Source organism: Astyanax mexicanus, chromosome 23 (assembly GCF_023375975.1).
Source record: "Astyanax mexicanus isolate ESR-SI-001 chromosome 23, AstMex3_surface, whole genome shotgun sequence".
NCBI lineage: Eukaryota > Metazoa > Chordata > Actinopteri > Characiformes > Acestrorhamphidae > Astyanax > Astyanax mexicanus.
The window spans coordinates 2,033,877-2,057,988 of record NC_064430.1 but is presented as its reverse complement, the minus strand read 5'-3'; the positions used below and the strand labels follow the sequence as shown (position 1 = coordinate 2,057,988).

Below are 24,112 nucleotides of genomic sequence, written 5' to 3'. Positions count from 1 at the left end.
ACTAAAGCTAGCGACAAACTAGCTAATCTTAGCGACAAGCTAGCTAAAATACTAATGTTACCTGGGAGAGAACTAACGCTAGCAACGAGCTAGCTAATCTCAGTAAAGAGCTAGCTAAAATACTAATGTTACTGGGGAGAGAACAAAAGCTAGTGTTGAGATAGCTAATCTTAGTGACAAGCTAGCTAAAATACTAATGTTCCTGGGGAGAGAACTAAAGCTAGCGATGAGCTAGCTAATCTTAGTAAAGAGCTAGCTAAAATACTAATGTTACTGGGGAGAGAACAAAAGCTAGTGTTGAGATAGCTAATCTTAGTGACAAGCTAGCTAAAATACTAATGTTACCTGGGAGAGAACTAAAGCTAGCGATGAGCTAGCTAATCTTAGTAAAGAGCTAGCTAAAATACTAATGTTACCCGGGAGAGAACTAAAGCTAGCGACAAACTAGCTAATCTTAGCGACAAGCTAGCTAAAATACTAATGTTACCTGGGAGAGAACTAACGCTAGCAATGAGCTAGCTAATCTTAGTAAAGAGCTAGCTAAAATACTTATGTTCCTGGGGAGAGAACAAAAGCTAGCGACGAACTAGCTAATCTTAGCGATAAGCTAGCTAAAATACTAATGTTACCTGGGAGAGAACTAACGCTAGCAATGAGCTAGCTAATCTTAGTAAAGAGCTAGCTAAAATACTAATGCTACTGGGGAGAGAACTAAAGCTAGTGTTGAGCTAGCTAATCTTAGCGACAAGCTAGCTAAAATACTAATGCTACCTGGGAGAGAACTAACGTTAGCAGCGAGCTAGCTAACATAATAATGTTACCACAGACATAACTAACACAAGCTAGCTAACCTTAGCAAAGAGTTAGCTAAAATACTAATGTTACCAGATAGAGAACTAAAGCTAGCAATGAGCTAGCTTTTAATTAGACATTATTCTCATTTGTCCAGCTTTCAATTAGATCCTTTTTAATATTTATTTACTACATAAATTGTACTATTTGGTTCTGATTTTTCTTATTAACTTTATTATTAATAATTATTATTTGTTATTATCTTATTTTTATTATTCTAGCTTTTAAATAGATCTTATTTTTATCTATCTATCTATGGTTTTGATTGTGTTATGCAAGTTTTCAATATGGCAAGTTATGGCGATTACCTAGCTTAGCTACCTTTAATCCAGTTACTGTAGTCTTTTAGTAAAACAGTTCGGGGGAATCTTACACTTATTTTCTGATCATTTTCGACTGTTTTCACCGTAAATTCAGGAAGGTGAGGGGGGTTATTTTTCCACACAGGTGCTGCCAAAGTGCATAAACTAGCACTTCATGATGCACATTAGCCTTACACCAAAATTATACCCAATTTTTGCTTCAGAAGTATGAGTTTATGTGGTTCTGACACGTCAGTAACACTCTTTTTATAGAAAACGCCTCTAAAAACTAAAGAATAAAGCAGCCGTCCACAGAAACACACAGCTCAACAACAAGAACGGCATGAAGAACATCAGGAGCCTCAGAAAGAGACTGAAGAAGCAGATAAAATAGAATAATTCATAAACAGCAGTATTCCCAACTCAGCATGCATCCCGCCTGCTCAGCCCCCGCCCCAAAAACACAGAGCACACACACACTATACACACACACACACACACACTATACACACACACACACACACTATATACACACACACACACACTATACACACACACACACACACAATATACACACTATACACACAATATACACACTATACACACTATGCACACACACACACACACACAATATACACACTATACACACTATGCACACACACGTCTCGTATCTCATATCTCATATATTAGTCTCTAAAACCACTGAACACTGCCTCTGTGCATGACATACATACACAACACATCACACATATATATACCCTAACCCTACTATACAACTTACTTTTAAACTATTGCATAAAACAAATATATAATATATTTTTTATATAATTAGTGAATAAATCAAATATATACTATAATATCTATAAAACTAGTGTATAAATGCAATATATGTTATGTTTACTATAAAACTATTGTATAAATCCAATATATACTATAGTAACTATAAAACTATAGTATAAAAACAAGTACATGCTATATTTAATATAAAACTAGTGCATAAAACCAATACATGCTATATTTAATATAAAGCTATTGTATAAATCCAATACATGCTATACAGCTCTGGAAAAAAATAAGAGCCCACTTAAAAATGATGAGTTTCTTTGATTTTACCAAATTGAAAACCTCTGGAATATAATCAAGAGGAAGATGGATGATCACAAACCATCAAACCACCAAACTGAACTGCTTGAATTTTTACACCAGGAGTAAAGCAGCATAAAGTTATCCAAAAGCAGTGTGTAAGACTGGTGGAGGAGAACATGATGCCAAGATGCATGAAAACTGTTATTAAAAAACAGGGTTATTCCACCAAATATTGATTATTTCTGAACTCTTAAAACTTTATGAATATGAACTTGTTTTCTTTGCATTATTTGAGGTCTGAAAGCTCTGCATCTTTTTTGTTATTTCAGCCATTTCTCATTTTCTGTAAATAAATGCTCTAAATGAGAATATTTTTATTTGGAATTTGGGAGAAATGTTGTCTGTAGTTTATAGAATAAAACAACAATGTTCATTTTACTCAAACATAAACCTATAAATAGCAAAATCAGAGAAATATATATATTTATGATTGAGGGTCACCCTCAATGTATTGCAGAGTTAAAATGAAGGTTGATTGATTAAACAGTAGTGCCAGCCATTCTGTTATTCTATTTGCTCTGTGAACAAATGCACAAATATGAGTGAAGCATCATGAAAAGCAGCTCCATCAAACACTGCAGCTCTGCTCCTCTTTCAGAATGACCTACTTTAGTTTCCCGAAGCTCAGGAAGTGTTTAATTCAGTTTTTTTGGATCAGAATTAGACTGAGTTTAGCTTATAGCGCATTCTTTCTACCGCACCGCATTTCTGCTTATGGGTCGAACATGTCACCCCGATACACACCGGTCACCCTAATTTAAAGTGAAATCGGCCCTTTCCTCACGCCTGGGGGGCAGCGGGTTGGCGGGGGGGCTGGGGTTGTTGTAGTTTACCAGTGAATGGGTGCATATGTAGACTTCAGACTACAGAGAAATCAGATTTTCCAGATTAATCTCTTTATATTTACAGTCATGCATGCATTCGTCTATTCTGATACGTATACAACAAGATGCACAACATTGTAAACACATTTCTGAGGGGATTGGAACATTAAAAGCCGTTTATCGCTGTTTTGTAAGATAAATACATTTAACTCGGAGACGCTGGTGTTTTTGTTCTCACTCAGACAAACATGCTGACCTGTTAAGGGTTAAAATCTCAATAAAATACATTTAGATTCGGGGTTGAAAGGAGACAAAATGTGAAAATGTTCATGGGGTATGAAGACTTTTGCAAGCCACTGTTGAGTTTAACTCAAACCAAGTTCAAACCAGTGAAAGTCAAAAGTTTGGACACACATTAAATTCAGTATTATAGCTAAAGTAATAATGTAATTATTAAGTAAACAAACCAGAAAATGTTTTATATTTTATCTTGTTTAGATGATCAGTTTTGAACATCAAAACCGTCGGTTTTATGAGGTAGAGTCACCTGGAATTCAGGCTTTCAGTTAACAGCTGTGCTGAACTCATCAAGAGTTAATTACTTGAATGTCTTGCCTCTTAATAAAGTGTTTGTGAGCATCAGTTAAAGTAAAGTAGTGAAGAGGTAGAGTTACAGGTATACAGTGAATAGTGAATATTTGAGTAATGTTCTAATCCAGATTATGAGAAGCAACAACTACTCAATCTTGACACAAGAAGTAGGTACACAGCGCTGTCTCTGTGTCTGTGTGAGTGACAGGCTGCTGCTGCCTGAGAAGCGCGAGGGGGAGTCAACACGACGTAACCACATGGTTGGGCATGTGCTTGTAAACGTGAGCACGTGTTGAAAGCTGTGCACCTCAGTTAAGCACAGTTTTGCAGTGCAGATATTTCCAGTTACAGCTGAATTCATGCTTTTAATCCCAGAAAAAACATATTCTTGCTCTTATTTATCTTTAAAAAGTCTGTTTAAATGCTGATTAAAGGCCTGATTATTGTTGTTTTGCTGTTTTCCTCATGTTTTGAGAGCTTGGTGACGTTATGGCGTGTAAAAAAGGAACTTGGACTCAGTAGATCAGTACAGCTGTTCCTGTAAACTCCAGTGGCGTAACTCACTCACAGCTCACAGTTACGAGACTCTCGCGGGACTCGCGGGGGAGGCGAGGGAGATGGAGGCTGGGAGATATTTCACTCCTGAAAGAAGGAGAAGAAGTTTCTGGCGGGGGACGATGATGTGGCTAAAAATATCTGGCTAAAATAGCAAAGACCCGTCCAGATGTGTCTCAGATTACACATGTGGAGAGATGACGAGCAGGAGAAAGAAGGGAAAAATAAGGAGGAAAAAATAGGAAAGAAAAGTTGGTGGAGATCAGTTTTTTTATATTTCTCTCTCTCTCTCTCTCTCTCTCTGTATCTCTCGCCCAGGCTCTGCAGTATTTCTGGGAGCACGATGACTTCACAGCGAGGGAGCAGCGAGGCCATATACAATAGGCGACAGAAACAGAGCACAGGAAGTGACATCACACGCCAAACACAACAGTCTCAACACAAGCACTGCTATTCTGATATTTCTCCTCATGTGAAAGTTTTTTATCATGGCCTCGGCCGGCTGTTCTCCTTACATCACCTACTTATTAATATTACTAAGGATAATAATAGACGAGACGGTGATTACATCAGTGATTACATCATCCATGAGCCTCTAAATATAACATGCTCGCAAATAACTCAAATAACAATGTTATTATTGAGTTAAAAGGACTATAAAAACATTTAAACTGATGCTCTGCTTTTGGACAGATCTGAACATCAGCCATCAAAAGCAGGAAACATCTTAGCTTTGTTCATATAGTGTACGTATGTAAAAAGTCTAAACTATTTCTGTCTATACATCTCTTTCTGCCTGTATATATATATATATATATATATATATATATATATATATATATATATATATATATATATATATATATATATCTATACTCCTCTCTCTCTCTCTCTCTCTCTCTCTCTCTCTCTCTATGTGGGTGCATACTGATCGCTCACCATGGTGCAGTGCTTTCCTGCTCTGAATGCTAAGTGCATGTATGTATCTGTGTGTGTGTGTGTGTGTTTATGTGTATGGGGGGGATATATATGAACGTATGTATCTGTGTGTATCTGTGTTTTTGTGTGTGTATGTATGCATGCGTGTATGTTAGGATGTGTGTGCATGTATGCATATGTGTTTGTATATATGTATGCATCTGTGAATGTATGTATGCATGTATGTCAGGCTGTATCTGTGTGTGTATCTGTGTGTGTGTATGTGTCTTTATCTGTGTATGTTAGGATGTGTGTGTGTTTGTATATATGTATGCATCTGTGAATGTATGTATGCATGTATGTCAGGCTGTATCTGTGTGTGTATCTGTGTGTGTGTATGTGTCTTTATCTGTGTATGTTAGGATGTGTGTGTGTTTGTATATATGTATGCATCTGTGTGTGTATGTATGTATGTATGTATGTAGGCATGTATGTTAGAAAATATGTGTGTGTGTGTGTGTGTGTGTGTATGTATCTGTGTGTGTAGGTGTGTGTATGAGTGTGTATCTGTGTGTATGTATCTGTGTGTGCATGTATGTATGTATGTGGGCGTGTATGTTACAATATATGTGTGTGTGTGTGTGTGTATGTATCTGTATCTGCGTGTGCATGTACTGTATGTGTGAATCTGTGTGTGTGTGTGTGTGTGTATCTGTGTGTGTGTGTGTGTGTGTGTGTGTGTGTGTGTATCTGTGTGTGTGTGTGTGTGTGTGTGTGTGTGTATGTGTGAGTGTATGTATGTGTATGTGTGTGTGTGTAGAATGTATGTTTTGGTATGTAAGCGAACATGTGTGTATATGATAGGATGTGTGTGTGTGTGTGTGTGTGTGTGTGTGTGCTGCATCCCTTTTGGCTTCAGCCAGATGGTTGCTGTGGTTACACACCATCTGCAGAGCCGGGGTCTGCCAGCAGCTTACGGCGGCACTGCCCCACCCATCACACACACACACACACACACACACACACACACACACAGACATACAAATACATACACACACAATCATCTGTAGAGGCATGCCAGGTCACCAGAATAACTCGGTCTGTGTGTCATGACACTGTAAAGAGGATTACACACACTAAACACACACACACACACACACCCTTTCTGATGCTCTACTTCAACAGGACAATGCTCGTCCACACACTGCTGCTGTATCTCCAGATCTATCCCTGATTGGTTGAAAATGTGTGGGATGCATTACACGTGCTTTAAACACTACTTCTGTATGTGTAGCTCAATAAATATTACCCATATCAATCTAAATTTATAATAATTTCTATATAATATTATATAAATATATATATATATATATATATATATATATATATATATATATATATATATATATATATATATATATATATATATATATATATAAACTACATGTGTGTCTCTGTCTGTCTTTATCACACACATGTGGGTGTGTTTGACATGGATGTGAGCTGATGTCTGACCCAGTGCACTCACACCCCGCCGCTCTGGAGAATAAGAGGAAGTGAAGACTGCCAGAGTCAGTTCCTACAACCGGCAGCCTGCCAGGCATCTTCCCACACACACACACACACACACACACACACACACCAGAAACTGTCTATTATAAAATAAACTAAGCGTGTAATATAAATTTAATTTGCACTACTGCAATAAACGTTTTCACAATAATCCGATTATAAGTATACCAGAAACCTCAAACTGCATTACCTCTGAGCAGCAACAGGGGGAGCTCTTAACACTGCAGACTGTTGTCATGTGACTTCACTAGACTGGAGGCAGAGTGAGGTAGAGCAGAGTAGAACAAGGTAAAGCAAGGTAGAGTGAGGTAGGATGAGGGTCATTCTACCATCTTTCCACCTCACTTTACTTTAATCTACATCTCTCTACCTCACTCTTCATGCCTGTACCTCATTTTACCTCACTCTACATCTCTCTACATCACTCTACCTCATTCTACCATCTTTTTACCTCACTCTACATCTCTCTACCTCACTCTAACTCTTTCTACCATCTCTCTACCTCACTCTACCTCATTCTACCATCTCTCTACCTCACTCTACATGCCTCTACCTCATTTTACCTCACTCTACATTAGTCTACATCACTCTACCTTACTCTACCTCATTCTACCATCTTTTTACCTCACTCTACCTCACTCTACATCTCTCTACCTCACTCTAACTCTTCCTACAATCTCTCTACCTCACTCTACCTCATTCTACCATCTTTTACCTCACTCTACATCTCTCTACCTCACTCTACATCTCTCTACCTCACTCTACCTCATTCTACCATCTCTCTACCTCACTATTCCTGACTCGACATCTCTCTACCTCATTCTACCATCTCTCTACCTCTCTCTACCTCACTCTACTTCATTCTACCTCACTCTAACTTTTTCTACCATCTCTCTACCTCACTCTAACTCTTTTTTACAATCTCTCTACCTCACTCTAACTCTTTCTACCATCTCTCTGCCTCACTCTACCTCATTCTACCATCTCTATACCTCATTCTACCATCTCTCTACCTCACTCTACCTCATTCTACCATCTCTCTACCTCACTCTAACTCTTTCTACCATCTCTCTGCCTCACTCTACCTCATTCTACCATCTCTATACCTCATTCTACCATCTCTCTGCCTCACTCTACCTCATTCTACCATCTCTCTACCTCATTCTACCATCTCTCTACCTCACTCTACCTCATTCTACCATCTCTCTACCTCATTCTACCATCTTTTTACCTCACTCTACACCTCTCTACCTCATTCTACCATCTCTCTACCTCACTCTACCTCACTCTACCTCATTCTACCATCTCTCTACCTCACTATTCCTGACTCGACATCTCTCTACCTCTCTCTACCTCACTCTACCTCATTCTACCATCTCTCTACCTCACTATTCCTGACTCTACATCTCTCTACCTCATTCTACCATCTCTCTACCTCACTCTTCCTGACTCTACCTCTTTCTACCTCACTCTAACTCATTCCACTATATATTTATCTCATTCTACCATCTCTCTACATCTCTCAACTTTAGTCTACATCTCTCTACCTTACTATACCTCATTGTATCTCACACTGCCTCGCTCTACAGCTCTCTATAGACCTGTCACAATAAGATTTTTTGTGGATGATATATCGTCCCAGAAATGATTGTGCTAAACGTCATTAAGGTCATTAAACATCACTAACATAATGTAATTAATCATCGTTTTGGAAATACATACATTTTTCTTCACCTACTGCAGTCACTGCACACTGTGTGTATGGAGTCACAGTTATTAAAGCACTGATTGGTCATTTAGCATATTTAAGCATCACATATTATTGAGGTCATCTCCCTTTATTGTACGATAAGTACGATTGTAAATAGTATAATTATTATGACAGGCCTCAAATCTCTAAAATCTCAAATTCTTCAGCCCTAATACAATTTCCACTTGGCATTCCCCCCCCCCCCCTGCCCCCCCTCACAGCTTCAGCTCTGGTCTTTCCTCATCTGGAACCATATTTTCTCTTTATTGCTTCCTGTTGTGACACACAGCCCTGCGAGGGTTTATTTTAACTAACAGACAGAGCGAGTCATTAAAACATCCTGCAGCATCGTTTACTGTACGATCCTCTTCATTACTGAGCTCCCAAAACAACTCCACACATTCCCAACATTCAGATCCTCCACAGGGGTTTCCCAGAGGTCCTCTGACCCGCTGATCGGGTGGGAAATCCTCAGGGTACCGGGGTCACTGAGGGATTATGCACTGAGCAAGGCTCTTAAGGCTATAGGGAGCATCCTGTAGACGTTATTCCGGTTCTTGTTGTAAAGGAAATGAGAAGAATGAAGAAGAATCCGACATGGGAATACTGAAGAGAGGAAATATAAAGGAAATTAATTTTTATATAATCTATACAAAAACAGAACGATATCTGTTTCAGCCCAACAATCCACATTTATTTCTAATTTCCCCCATTTCCCACCCAATATGGAAGAGAATGAGAGTCAAGATACATGTGAAGTCAGACTCCGCCTCTTTTACAACAGCCACCAATCAGTGCAGGAGTTTATACACACGTTAAATTCAGTATTTTAAAATATTTACAGGAGAGAGAAAAAACCTTCTAAACTTTCAATAGAAGTCAATGTAAAAAGAGTTTATTTCAGGTCATTTTGAAGTATTTCTATTGGTCCGTTCATCAAGAAATTTTGGCACAGGGTAAGGGACAATTTGTCTGTTCAGATTATATAGTATACTAAAAATCGACAAAAATGGAGATACTTGTTTTTCATTGGACAGCGACTATATGGAATTATTTAGTAAACAAAAATCTTAAACAAATCAGAATATTTTTTATATATTTTAGATTCTACATAGAAGTAGCATCTCTTGCTACTTGCTATGCTGGATTTTCTCAGTCAGCTTTATGAGGTAGAGTTACATGGAATTCAGGCTTTTAGTTAACAGCTGTGCTGAACTCATCAAGAGTTAATTACTTGAATTTCTAATCCATATTATGAGAAGCAAAAAGTACTCAACTAAGAAGAATTTCAAGAACTTTGAAAAAAGGATCCTCAAGTGCAGTCACCGCAAAAACCAGCAAAACGTATAATGTATAATGATGGAACTGGCACTCATCAGGACCGCCCCAGTGTAGGAAAAGCCAGAGTTTCATCTGTTGTACAGGATAAGTTTATCAGAGTTAACAGCTCCCTAGATAAGAGTATCTAAATGCTTTTTCGCAGAGTATTTTATTTAGTTTTTAACACTGTTTTTAAGTTACTACATGATTTCTTATGTGTTCCTTCATAATCTGATGGATCTCTTCACTATTAATTTACAATGTAGGAAAAAAGAAAAAATAAATAATGAGAAGATGTTATTGTGGATGGGCCCTTTAACAATCCTTTAACTCACTATTAGTTTTTCGTATTATAAATCAGTATCTTCACCCTGAACTTCTCAGCCCAAACAAGCCCCCAGATCCTCCTGTTTTCCACGCTGTTAAATGGAGGGAGTTCCTGAGAACGGCGCACTCATAGCGGCTCATCTGGCCCGAGCCCAGCCGGCCTCAGTGTGCCGAGTGTGGGAACGGCATCCCGGAGAGCAGAGCTCCGTAATCGTTTCATCAGGCCTGAAAACCCCGAGCCCCTCCTGACCTTTCCCGTGTTCCACCATTCAGCACTGACGGGTCAATGGCAGCCGACCAGGAGCACAGCAAAGGAGGCCTTTTAGCAGAACCTGAAGAGCCCGAAATCTGTGCCCTGGTGCACCCCTCGCACCTCCCATCCGCTCTCACTCACTCTCGCGCTCAGTCTCCAGCTCTCTGAGAGAGTAAATCAAACATAAATCCACCTACACACCTCTACCAGAAAACCCCCACAAACACAGACTGCTGTTAACTGTGTATTTAACCAGGAAAAAAGAGCAGCAGCATGTATTATAAGCTATATAATCAATCAATCAATAAATACAGTACACTGAGGTTAACCCTCATTTTCAATGCAGCCGAGCTTACATAAAAAATTAAAGGGACTGAAAATTATTTTTTAATTATTAAAACAAGCAAACAATGTTTAATCAAGATTTAACTAAGAAAAAATAAATTAATTGGAAATAAAAGGATATGCTCACAGGCTAAAATGTAGAGCAATAAAACAAAGAGATAAATACTTAGAATAATAAAATATAAATACAGTTTAAACAATAAAGGACTAAAATAACTACACAATTCTAAAAAAAAACCCTGCTTGTTTATTACACCAATTAATAATCAATCAATCAATCAAACTGATCATATATACAGGACCGATTTATGGCAATTGTGGGGCCCTAATCTGGCCTTTCTTAATAATTAACTCTATCGCTTCATTGATGCTAAATAATCATATTTAGCCGACTGCAGGAATGACGAACCTAGCTGGCTGCTTTCAGTAACTAGTTGGAGGCGCTCCACCTTTCTGTCCATCTGTGCATCCATCCATCCATCCATCCATCTCTCTGTACATATATCCATCCATCTAAGTGTACACCTGTCCTTCTAAAAATCCATCGGTCTGTTCGTCCGTCCATCTATCCATCTAGCCAATCGTCCATCCATCCATCGGTCTCTCTGTCCATCCATCCATCCATCCGTACATCTATTCATCTATATAAGCCTACATCTATCCATACATCTATTCATACGTCTATCTATCTGTCCATCTATCTGAACATCTGTCCATCCATCTATGTGTACATCTATTTGTACATCCATCCATCTATACGATCTATCTATCTGAACATCTAAGCATACATCTATCCATCCGTCCATGCATACATCTATTTGTCCATCAATCCATCTGGTTGTTCATCAATCCATTCATCTAAGAGTACATCTCTCTGTCCGTCCATCTATTCATCCATCCATCCATCCATCTATACTGTATACATCTATCTGTACATCTAAACTATATATCTATCCGTTCATCCATACATCCATCTGTCTGTCCACCCATCTATCCATCCAGCCATCCATCTGTACATTTATCCACCCATCTAATCCAATATCTATCTGTCCATCCATCCATCCCACCATTTATGCCTACTATCCTTCCATTCATCCATTCGTCCAACCGTCTATCCAACAGTCCATCTGGTTGTCGATCCATCCATACATACATACATCCATCCATCTATGTGTACGTCTACCCGTCCATTTATCTATCCATCCATACATCCATGCATTTATAAATCTTTCCATCCTTCTATTTGTCCAACCGTCTAGCCATCAATCCATGGTTGTCCATCCATACATCCATCTATGTGTACATCAATTTTGTCCGTTCATCTACCCATCCATCCATCTATCCATCCATGCATTTGTCAGAATGTAACTGTTCCATTGGTAAAAGACTCATAATGTGCCAATGGAACAGTAGCACAGTGGGCGGAGGCGTGTAGTCAGTGTGCTAATGAAGCAGTAGTGATGTTGGATGAGGCCTGTAGCCAGCATGCTAATGCACTGAAGCCAGTAGCTGGTGTAGATACTAGCTGTACTTAATTTAATAATAATTTAGTATTCTCAATTAGCATGCTAACTTTCTAACTCTGTAAAATTAGTGTGGGAGTGTAAGACCAGTAACACGGGCCAACAAACCCAAAAAAACAAACAACCCAGACCCAGACCTTCTAAACACTCTGTCCGGGTGGAAACGGAGGGAGGAGAGAAGTGTGGGAGGTCAAGAAGAGGGTGAGAGAGAGACAGGAAAAAAAAGAGGACGAGAGAACGAGGTGGAGCGAGGGAGGGAAAAAGAATAGAACTAAGAGAAAACAGCGAGTCGTTTCCCAGCGAAGGAGATAAAGACACTATAAATAAAGAAGCTTCGCTCGAGGGAGAGAGAAGGAGAGAGAAAATAGAGAGAGAAAGAGAGAGAGAGAGAGAGAGAGAGAGTATTAAAGAACAAAAGACGGAGAAGATGAGACTGGAACACAGTAAACAGCAGCAGCAGAACAGAATGAAATCTGAAGAAGTTTCTGGGTAAAAATATCTCACATCTATAACTTCACTGTAACCATATCCCTCCTCTATTATTCCCGTTATTCCCAGACTCTAATCCACCAGGAATTACATCTGCAGATTCCGATTATATACTACTGGAGTTACAAGTTTATAATATATATTAACAGGGTTACAAGTTCATGTTATGAATTAATAACTAGAAAATGTACCAAATTAATCTTACTGGTATTTTATATAATTTTATTTTCAGTTTTAAAGGGTTTACACAAGATGATCTCAGAAGATGATCTCATTAAAACAGACAATATAACTTTTGGGCCACAACCATCTATCTATCTATCCACCTATCTGTACATATATCCATCTATATGTGCATCTATACATCCATCTATACATCCATCCATCCATCCATCCAAAATGTACACCTACCTGTCCATCCAGCCACCCATTCATTTACCTATCCAACCATACAGCCAGCCAGCTAGCCATCCATCTATCCATTTATATGTACAGCTATCCATCCATCCATTTATGCATCTATCTATCATCCATCTATTTCTTAATTTATCTATTCATCCATCCACCCCTGTGTACATCTATCCACATATCTATCTGTAGATCATTCGTCTATCTATCTATCTATCTATCTATCTATCTATCTATCTATCTATCTATCTATCTATCTATCTATCTATCTATCTATCTGTTCATCCATTCATCAATCTATTTATCAATATATCTATATATCTATAACTCTATGCATCCAGCCATCCATTCATCTGTCAATCTATCCATCTATTCCATCTATATGTATAGCTATCCATCCATTTCTCCACTATCTATCCATGCATCTGTATATACACATCTATCCATTCATCTAGCCATCCAACCATCTACCTGTACATCTATCTATACATACATACATACATACATCCGGCCGACCGCCCGTCCGTTCATCCATCTATCCATCTGTCATCTATCTATGTATTATCCATCTGTCCGTCCGCTCATCCATCTGTCTGACCGCCTGTACATCTACCCATCTACCCATCTGTTTATCCATTCATCAATCTATTTATCAATCTATCTGTATATCTATCCATCCCTCCATCCATCTAGAGATCATCCTAATTTAGTGTATTTTGGGTTATATATGGGCTGGAATTTCCTGGTGACCCTGTAGTTTACAGCACGGGACACACTGAAGGACGACTGGCACTACCGGCTTCTGTGACTGTATCAGGGGATCTGTGTGTGTGTGTGTGTGTGTGTAAATAATGGTGGATGAAATGAGGGCACCACCACAGTGTCACAGATGTAGAGGAATGAAGGGAAAGTGAGAGAGGAACAAAGAGAGCAGAGCAGACAAAGAGCAGAAAGATTAAAGAGTCTGCGCTGTCACACTCCGTCTGCGTCTGCACCACGCTGCAGACACTAAACAGCAGAGAGACAGAGAGAGAGAGAGAGAGAGAGAGACAAAGAGAGAGAGAGAGAGACAGACAAAGAGAGAGAGACAGAGAGAGAGAGACAGAGAGAGAGAGAGAGAGAGAAAGAGAAAGAGAAAGAGAGAGAGAGAGAGAGAGAGAGAGAGAAAGAGAAAGAGAGAGGTTGTTAAAGTTGTCCTTAATTGGCCTTTATACCTTATTTATAACGGTATAATATACTAATATACCACACCCCACATGTACAGGAACTAGTATAGTGTCCCATGACTTTTGCCATGTCTTCAGAAAGCTAAGCAACACTGCATGGGGGGAACGTTAAATACACAACAACACACACACTTCAGAAATGGAATGTCCCATCCACTGCAAAACCATCAGCTAAGACCTGAAGAAGGTGTGATTGTAGTTGTTCTGGATATAGTACGAATCTATGCTATGCTAGGCTAAGACATGCTATGCTAGGCTAGGCTAAGCTATGCTACTGTGGGCTGCATAGGTGACATAGATTAGCACCGAGCCAAAATAACAGGGTTGTACATAGTTCAACTGCATCTGAGCAAATACAGCCCTATCCAAGAGAGAGATAGAGATAGAGAGAGTTACAGAAAAAAGAGAGAGACAGTGGCAAAGAGAAAGTGAAAGAGAGAGTGAGAGAGAGATAGGGAAAGAGAGAAATACAGATAGTGACCGAGAAAGCAAGAGAGAGAAAGAGAGATAGAGAGAGAACGAGACATTGACAAAGGACAAGAGACATTTAGAGAAAAGCAACATACAGAAAGTGACAAAGAGAAAGTGCGAGAGAGAGATAGAGAAAGCGACATAGAGAGAGTGTGAAAGAGAGGTAGAGAAAGTGATAAAGTGAAAGCGCGAGAGGAAGATAAAGTAAGCAACATACAGAGAGTGTGAGAGAGAGACAGAAAAAGTGACATACAGAAAGCAACAAAGAGAAAGTGTGTGTGAGAGAGAAAGAGAAAGTCACAAAGAGAAAGCGCGAGAGAGATAGAGAAAGCAACATTCAGAAACAGATAGAGAAAGTGACACACAGAAAGTGACACACAGAAAGCGCGAGAGTTAGAGAAAGCGACCAAGAGAAAGTGTGAGAAAGACAGAGAGAGTGACAAACAGAAAGTGAGCGAAAGAGATAGAGAAAGCGACATACAGAAAGCGACAAGGAGAAAGGGAGAGAGAGAGATAGAGAAAGTGACAAAGCATGAGAGAAATATAAAGAAAGCGACGGAGAAATCGCGAGAGTTAGAGAAAGCAACATCTAGAAAGTGTGAGAGAGAAATAGAGAAAGCGACAAACAGAAAGCGAAAAGAAGTGTGAGAGAGAGATAGAGAAAGTGACAAAGAGTAAGAGAGAGATAGAGAAAGTGACGGAGAAATTGCGAGAGAGTTAGAGAAAGCAACATCTAGAAGGTGTGAGAGAGAGATAGAGAAAGCGACAAACAGAAAACGACAAGAAGAAAGTGAGAGAGAGAGATAGAGAAAGTGACAAAGCGTGAGAGAAAGATAGAGAAAGTGACAGAGAAATCGCGAGAGAGATGGAGAAAGCAACATTTAGAAGGTGTGAGAGAAAGAGATTCAGAAAGAGCAAGAGAGAGATAGAGAAATTGACATCCAGAAAGAGCGAAAGAGATAGATAGAGAAAGCGACACAGAGACAGCGAGAGAAAGATAGAGATTGAATGTGAGACAGAGAGTGAGAGAGAAAGAATGAGAATGAAAGTGTTAAAAAGAGAGAGAGAGAGAGAGAGAGAGAGCGCGAGAGCAGTGCATGGTTAATAGGACGTGTGATGATAGCAGTAGCTGAGCCAGCAGCAGTAGCAGCAGGAGAACACGCCTGATTACTAACACTTAATAGTGAGGATTACCTCCAACCCCACCCCGCCCGGCCCTGTCTGAATACACACACACACACACACACTATATACACACACACACACACACACACACACTATACACACACACACTGCAGTAGTGGAGGCTGAGCAGTAACAGAGTATTCCCAGGATAAAGGTCTGAGCTATTCTCTACAGGACTAGACTACACTAAGCTGTGCTGCGATCTGATTGGTCCACAGCGTTTTATTATTTTAGTCTCAGGAGAGAACATTAAACAAAAGCAAGGCCAAAGCCCCACTTACTTCCTAACATGGAGATAATTTAACGGTACTTATCTGGAGAGCTGTTAAATGCTGAGTTTTGAGCTGAACTGCTTGAATTTTTGCACCAGGAGTAAAGCAGCATAAAGTTATCCAAAAGCAGTGTGTAAGACTGGTGGAGGAGGAGAACATGATGCCAAGATGCATGAAAAAAACTGTGATTAAAAACCAACCAGGGTTATTCCACCAAATATTGATTATTTCTGAACTCTTAAAACCTTATGAATATGAACTTGTTTTCTTTGCATTATTTGAGGTCTGAAAGCTCTGCATCTTTTTTTTTGTTATTTCAGTCATTTCTCATTTTCTGTAAATAAATGCTCTAAATGAGAATATTTTTATTTGGAATTTGGGAGAAATGTTGTCTGTAGTTTATAGAATAAAACAACAATGTTCATTTTACTCAAACATAAACCTATAGATAGAAAAATCAGAGAAACTGATTCAGAAACTGATGTAAAAATGACATTTTGAGATTCAAACTTCCGCATGAACAGCACTTATACAAAAGCATACAAAGATAGACTGCTAAACACAAGTTGTGCAAGATTCCCAGAGTTCTTCACACCATGTCTCTCTCTCTCTCTCTCTCTCTCCCTCTCTTTCTTTCTCTCTCTCTCTCTCTCTCTCTCTCTCTCTCTCTCTCTCTCTCTCAGTGTGGAGTATCTAGGCCATGTCCAGCTCCCTGATTCGCCCCTTTGTTTTTGGAAATGTGCAACAAAAACAACATTATTGTCTTTAATTAAGCTCCAGCCACAATGTTCATCTATGAGCCTCTCTCTCTCTCTCTCTCTCTCTCTTTCTCTCTCTCTCTCTTCTTCTGTCCCTCTCTCTCTCTCTCTCTCTCTGTGTGAGAGGACACTTCCTTATGTCACAGGCTCTCTTTGTGTGGGTAGGCAGCAGCGAGTACGTGGGAAGCAGCACAAGCTGGCCTCCGTCTCCAAGGCCAAGTCGTCTCTCTTCTTAATGAGAGCCGTGTGTGTGTGTGTGTGTGTGTGTGTGTAGGGGCTTGTGTGTAAAGACACTACAATATTACAAAATGACCCACAGCATTAGGGCACTATAAGTTTTAACAATAAACACGTTGAAAAATCTGTAGTAATTTAGTGAATAATACACTGCAGACTGTGCTCATGTGACATAAAGCTGGAGGCAGAGCGAGGAAGAGTGAAGTAGAGCAAGGAAGAGAGAGACAGTGTTTGGTAAAGTGAGGGTAGAGAGAAGGTAGAGTGAATTAAAGTGAAATAGTGAGAAAGAGTGAGGTAAAGCGAAGTAGAGTTAAGGAAGAGTGAAGTAGAGTAAGGTAGAGTGAAGTAAAGCAAAGTATAGCGAGGTACAGCGAGGAAGAGTCAGACAGAGTGAGGTAGAGTGAGGAAGAGTGAAGCTCATGTGAATGTAGTGCGAGGTAAAGTGAGGTAGAATGGAGGTAGAGCGAGGAAAGGGATAGAAGAGTGAGGTATAGTGAAATAGAGTGAAGTAGAGTGATGGCACAATGAAGGTAGAGTGAGGAAGAGTGAGGTAGAGTGAGAAAGAGTGAAGTAGAGTGAGAAAGAGTGAAGTAGAGTGAGGTAGAGTGATGTAGAGTGAGAAAGAGTGAAGTAGAGTGAGGTAGAGTAAGGAAGAATGAAGTAGAGCGAGGAAGGGTGATATAGAGTGAGGTAGAGTGATGTAGAGTGAGGTAGAGTGAAGTAGAGTGAGGTAGGGTGAGGTTAAGTGAGGTAGAGTGAGGAAGAGTGAGGAAGAATTAAGTAGAGTAAGGTAGAGTAAAGTAGAGTGAGGTAGAGTGAAGTAGAGTTATGTAGAGTGAGGAAGAATGAAGTAGAGTGAGGTAGAGTGAAGTAGAGTGATGTAGAGTGAGGAAGAATGAAGTAGAGTAAGGTAGAGTGAGGTCGAGTGAGGAAGAATGAAGCAAAGCGAGGAAGGGTGAAGTAGAGTGAGGAAGAATGAAGCAAAGCGAGGAAGGGTGAAGTAGAGTGAGGAAGAATGAAGCAAAGCGAGGAAGGGTGAAGTAGAGTGAGGAAGGGTAAAGTAGAGAGAAGTAGAGTGAGGTAGAGTGAGGAAGAATGAAGTAGAGTGAGGTAGAGTGAAGTAGAGTGATGTAGAGTGAGGAAGAATGAAGTAGAGTGAGGTAGAGTGAGGAAGAATGAAGCAAAGCGAGGAAGGGTGAAGTAGAGTGAGGAAGAATGAAGTAGAGTGAGGTAGAGTGAAGTAGAGTGATGTACAGTGAGGAAGAATGAAGTAGAGTGAGGTAGAGTGAGGTAGAGTGAGGAAGAATGAAGCAAAGCGAGGAAGAATGAAGTAGAGTGAGGAAGGGTGAAGTAGAGTGAGGTAGAGTGATGTAGAGTGAGAAAGAGTGAAGTAGAGTGAGGTAGAGTAAGGAAGAATGAAGTAGAGCGAGGAAGGGTGATATAGAGTGAGGTAGAGTGATGTAGAGTGAGGTAGAGTGAAGTAGAGTGAGGTAGGGTGAGGTTAAGTGAGGTAGAGTGAAGTAGAGTGAGGTAGAGTGAGGAAGAATTAAGTAGAGTAAGGTAGAGTAAAGTAGAGTGAGAAAGAGTGAAGTAGAGCAAGGAAGGGTGAAGTAGAGTGAGGTAGAATGAAGTAGAGTGAGGTAGAGTGAAGTAGAGTTATGTAGAGTGAGGAAGAATGAAGTAGAGTGAGGTAGAGTGAAGTAGAGTGATGTACAGTGAGGAAGAATGAAGTAGAGTGAGGTAGAGTGAGGTAGAGTGAGGAAGAATGAAGCAAAGCGAGGAAGGGTGAAGTAGAGTGAGGAAGAGTAAAGTAGAGAGAAGTAGAGTGAGGTAGAGTGAAGAAGAGTGAAGTACAGTGAGGAAGAGTGAGGTAGAGTGACATAGAGCAAAGAAGAGTGAAGTAGAGTGAAGTAAAGGAGAGTGAGGAAGAGTGAGGTAGAGTGAAATAGAGTGAAGGTAGCATGTGGTAGAGTGAGGTAAAAGGAGGCTGAGTACATATTTACTCACTTAATATCAAAACATGCCACATTAAAAACAACATTCTGAAAGATCCAGTTCAGATCCAGTTAATTCAGATTATACTAAAACAGATCCGGATCAGGATCTGGATTCCAGACGACACGGCGAGGCCTCAGAATTCCGGAACACACTCATCCGCTGCACCACGTCACTATCCGCTACTCGCCAAACACCGACACTGACACTGACATTTTTCCCAGTCGCCTAGCAACACTACATACAAGCTGCCAGGGCACCTCTGTCACTGTTGCTAAGCAACAGGGCCGAGATCCGCCTCCTGGTGCGTTAAGCTGATTGGCAGGCTGGTGCCGTGTCTACCTGAATGAGGTTCCGCTGTGGAGGATCTAACGCTCTATTACCGAGCCCAGTGATCCGGAGTGACGTATCAGATTCCCAAACACCCATCATTTCTTACTGCTGCAGATTACCAAACACTCATCATTCCCAAACACTCATCATTCATTACTGCTTCAGATTCTCACTCATCTTTCCCAAACACCCATCATTCCTTACTGCTGCAGATTCCCAAACACTCATCATTGCCAAACACCCATAATTCCTAAACACGCATCATTCCCAAACACTCATCATTCCTTACTGCTGCAGATTCCCAAACACTCATCATTCCCAAACACGCATCATTCCTAAACACGCATCATTCCCAAACACTCATCATTCCTTACTGCTGCAGATTCCCAAACACTCATCATTCCCAAACACGCATCATTCCTAAACACTCATTATTCCTAAAAACGCATCATTCCCAAACACTCATCATTCCTTACTGCTGCAGATTCCCAAACACTCATCATTCCCAAACACGCATCATTCCTAAACACTTATCATTCCTAAACACTTTTCATTCCAAAACACTCATCATTCTTTACTGCTGTAGATTCCCAAACACTCATCATTCCTAAACACCCACCAGTCCTTACTGCTGTAGATTCCACAGCAACTCCCTCAACCTCTCTTGAACACCACAATCCCATACCCTCAATCACCCTGAAACACCACAGCAACCCTCACCTTCGATTGCCCTTAAACACCCTCATCCACCCTCAAGCACCACAGCAACTCCCCACCCTCAGCCACCCTGAAACACCACAGCAACCCCCACCTTCAATCGCCCTTAACCACCCTCAAGAACCACAGCAACTTCCCACTCTCAACACCCTGAAACACCACAGCAACCCCCCACCTTCGATTGCCCTTAAACACCCTCATCCACCCTGAAACACCACACCAACCAGCACCCTCAACCACCCTGAAACACAGCAACCCTCCCCCACCTACAAACACCTCAATAACTCTGGATTGTTTGCTGTGTTTTGTATCAGATTTTCCAAAAGGAAGCAGATCTAATGCTGCAACATCGTCCACCTCCATCATCATATTTGTGGGATGGAAACAGAAAAGGAAATAATATATACACTCACACACACACACACTCACACACACACACACATACAGAAACACACACACACACAATGCTTATTCCCCTCATCAGCACTTTCGGCTGGTTCAGGTATTCCGAGCCTCTCCAGCAGCCGCACGCTCTCTACCTACAGGGACCCCAGTCTTTCCCAGAGTTCCTGAAACCTCCTCCAGCTCCGGTCCGGAGCGCCGTTCCCCGGCTCTCGGGGGGGGGAACGCTGGAGGGGCTACAGAGGCAGACATCTTAATTAGCGCTATGATTCTGCAATCCAAACCTGCGTTAATATTTCATCAGCAGGAAGATAAAAGAGCCTCGGCTTCTTCATATTCTAACAGGAATCCGCCGTTCCCGGGACCGCTGATATAAAGCTCACGGTGAGGAACAGGCAACCCCCGCCGGGCATCAGAGGATGGCCATATTTATTATTATGATAAAGGGAGAATGGGGAAGAGTGGTCTTCATTTTTCTTCATCCAAACTATGGAATTATTTAATAAACGAATAAAAGTGTTAAACCCTGGACAGCATTTTTGTCAACTTTCTGCATGATATTACACACCTAAATCTTGAAGATTCATATTCAAACACTACATACGTAAAAAGGTTCCAAATTCTAATTGTAATTGTAATAAAAATTGTTTTAAAAATGTAAGTAAATCTGCAACTTTAAAAACATAATGAATAACAGTCATTAAATTGGCTCTTTCCCAAACTTCATTTTAAAATCAGCATTTTCCTGAATACAAATCAAACAGTTCATCCAATCCAATCCTTTAGTTTCATTCTGGTTATCTAGTTTTCCTGCAAACAAAACAGAATATGTTTTACATTTTGCATTCTTCAGGAAGTAGCACCTCTTTCTTTGATGATCAGTATAGCACATCTTGGATAGATTTATTCAGTCAGATTTATGAGGTAGAGTCACCTGGAATTCAGGCTTTCAGTTAACAGCTGTGCTGAACTCATCTAGAGTTAATTATTTGAATTTCTTGTATCTTAATAAAGTGTTTGAGAGCATCAGTTAAAGTAAAGTAGTGAAGAGGTAGAGTTACAGGTATACAGTGAATAGTGAATATTTGAGTAAAGTTCTAATGCAGGTTATAAGAAGCAACAACTACTCAACTAAATAAAAAAGTAACTTTAAGGAAAAAATGAAGGTCAGTCAATCCAAAAAAATAAGAATTTCAAGAAATTTGAAAGTATCCTCCAGTGCAGTCACCACAAAGGTCATTAAAACATTGTGATGATGAAACTGGCACTCATCAGGACATCATGACCAGGAAAAAAAGAGCACGAGTTTCCTCTGATGTACAGGATACGTTCATCAGAGTTACCAGCCTCAAAAATTGCAAGTTAAAAGACTTGCCACTTACAATGACCACACAGATCAGGGTTCAAATCAACCTCACTCACAAGATATCACCTCACGACTGATACAGGTGTGGGCCTTCCTATATTTATGGAATAGAAGGTAGACCCCAGACAAAGAAATTTACTTTAAGCATGGGTTTTATTGCCTGAATAAAAGGAGTATCTACGAAATTGAACAATTTATCATCTAATGCATCAATCGATTTCCAGTTTTGGACCATTTCTTCTCAACCAGGTAGGTAGGTCTGTCGGTGGGTGGGTATTTGGGTGGGTAGTTGGGTGGGTGGATGGGTGGGTATTTGGGTGGGTGGGTGGGTGGGTGGGTATTTGGGTGGGTGGGTGGGTGGGTGGGTATTTGGGTGGGTGGGTGGTTGTGTATTTGGGTAGGATAGATAGATAGATAGATAGATAGATAGATAGATAGATAGATAGATAGATAGATAGATAGATAGATAGATAGATAGATAGATAGATAGATAGATAGATAGATAGATAGATAGATAGATAGATAGATAGATAGATAGATAGATAGAAACTTTGGTATTTCTTGAATTAGCACCTGGTACATCATGAGACACATGAAGAACAACAACAACAAAAATAACTATTGAAGATGCTCATCAAGAACAAAGACAGATAAAAAACACGTCCTCTCTCGGCAATGTGAACCCAAAGGTCACAATAGAGGCCGTCTGTAATGGAAATCGACATTCCTCTCCTCTAATTAACGATTGGGGATGTTTGGCACTAAGTGTTTACCAAATCACTGCCAAGAGAGCGAGAGCCGAGGCTGTTTACTGCTTCACTTCTGCAGAGCATGAAACTGAAATGATGGGTGGTCTTCATTACGAGTAGTTTGTAATTATGAGGAGGTTCATCATGGATTTTGGAAAACATCACCCTGATGAACCGTTAATAACCATAACCCAGTTTTCTGAGAGCATCACCAACAAAAACACGACCAAAGACCAAAATCCAGATCTAGAACTCGATACTGAGATGTTCAACTGAATAAATCATATGTATAAATCATGTAATACATTCTGTAATTATATGTTTATTAAATTTTACAAACATTACAGTTGTATTAAAAACTGAAATAGATAAAAATTCTTAAATAAAAAATAAGAGTAAGACAGGGCAAAATAAAATTAAATACAGAAATGATACAAAAGAAAGAATCGGAGATCGTCCAGTATTTTCCAGACTGATGTCAATTTTTTTTTTTTTTGACATAATTTTTTGTGGATTTGTGGATTTCAAAAATGAATAACGGACACTTATGGACAATTTAGATTTTTTTTGGAGGAAAAAAAATTATACATTATGTATGTTGTATTGATACCTTTTGCTGTATGTTATTGAATTAATTAAATATAGATGTTCAAAAATAAAATTTTGTTTTTTAATAATAACAGATGTACCTCTGGGAAATATTTTCCTGTAAATATAGTTATTATCATCATCTAATATAATACAGAGGTCCCTCTTCCAAACGTGTGATACATTCTAATCAGATACATTCCTTTTATTTAACATGAGTAGTCCAATTCCTCTTCAAAAAATGGAGTTTGATTTCCATCCAGATCTGCCGAATAAGTCTTTTACATATTTTTCCCTCCTCCCCTGAGAAAATTACCAGCCGAATTATGTACATTACATTCTACTGGACCTTCTGGTCCCTTCCTGGTGCACACCTCCTTAATTCTTTTTTTTCCCTAGGATTGTTTAGTATTTCTAATAAAATTAAACTTTTAATTTTAATTAAAAGTAGTTAAAAGAAACTAAAGACACAAACTAAAGCAGTGGGCTTGGACATATGTGGCTCTTTACAGGTTGCGAGGCTGGAGAAGATGAAACCAAAACTTAACGTGAAACGCTGCTCTTTACAGTGTGAACTTTTCAGTCCAGTTTCAAATACTGACACATTTTAGGCTTTAGTGTAGCAGCTAAAGTTTGCT

General features: G+C 39.7%; 1 protein-coding gene and 1 long non-coding RNA gene across 7 annotated transcripts in view; both read right to left on the bottom strand.

Moving 5' to 3' along the window:
* The window catches only part of mtss1lb (MTSS I-BAR domain containing 2b), a 131,774-nt gene that overhangs the window by 69,008 nt on the left and 38,654 nt on the right, over positions 1-24,112 (bottom strand). The gene's annotated exons all lie outside the window — the stretch shown is intronic.
* Positions 6,877-8,428, bottom strand: LOC125787158 (uncharacterized). The gene is made up of 3 exons (XR_007429099.1): positions 8,033-8,428; positions 7,950-7,991; positions 6,877-7,845 (listed from the first exon to the last, which is right to left on the bottom strand). It is a non-coding gene; the product is annotated as an uncharacterized LOC125787158 (long non-coding RNA).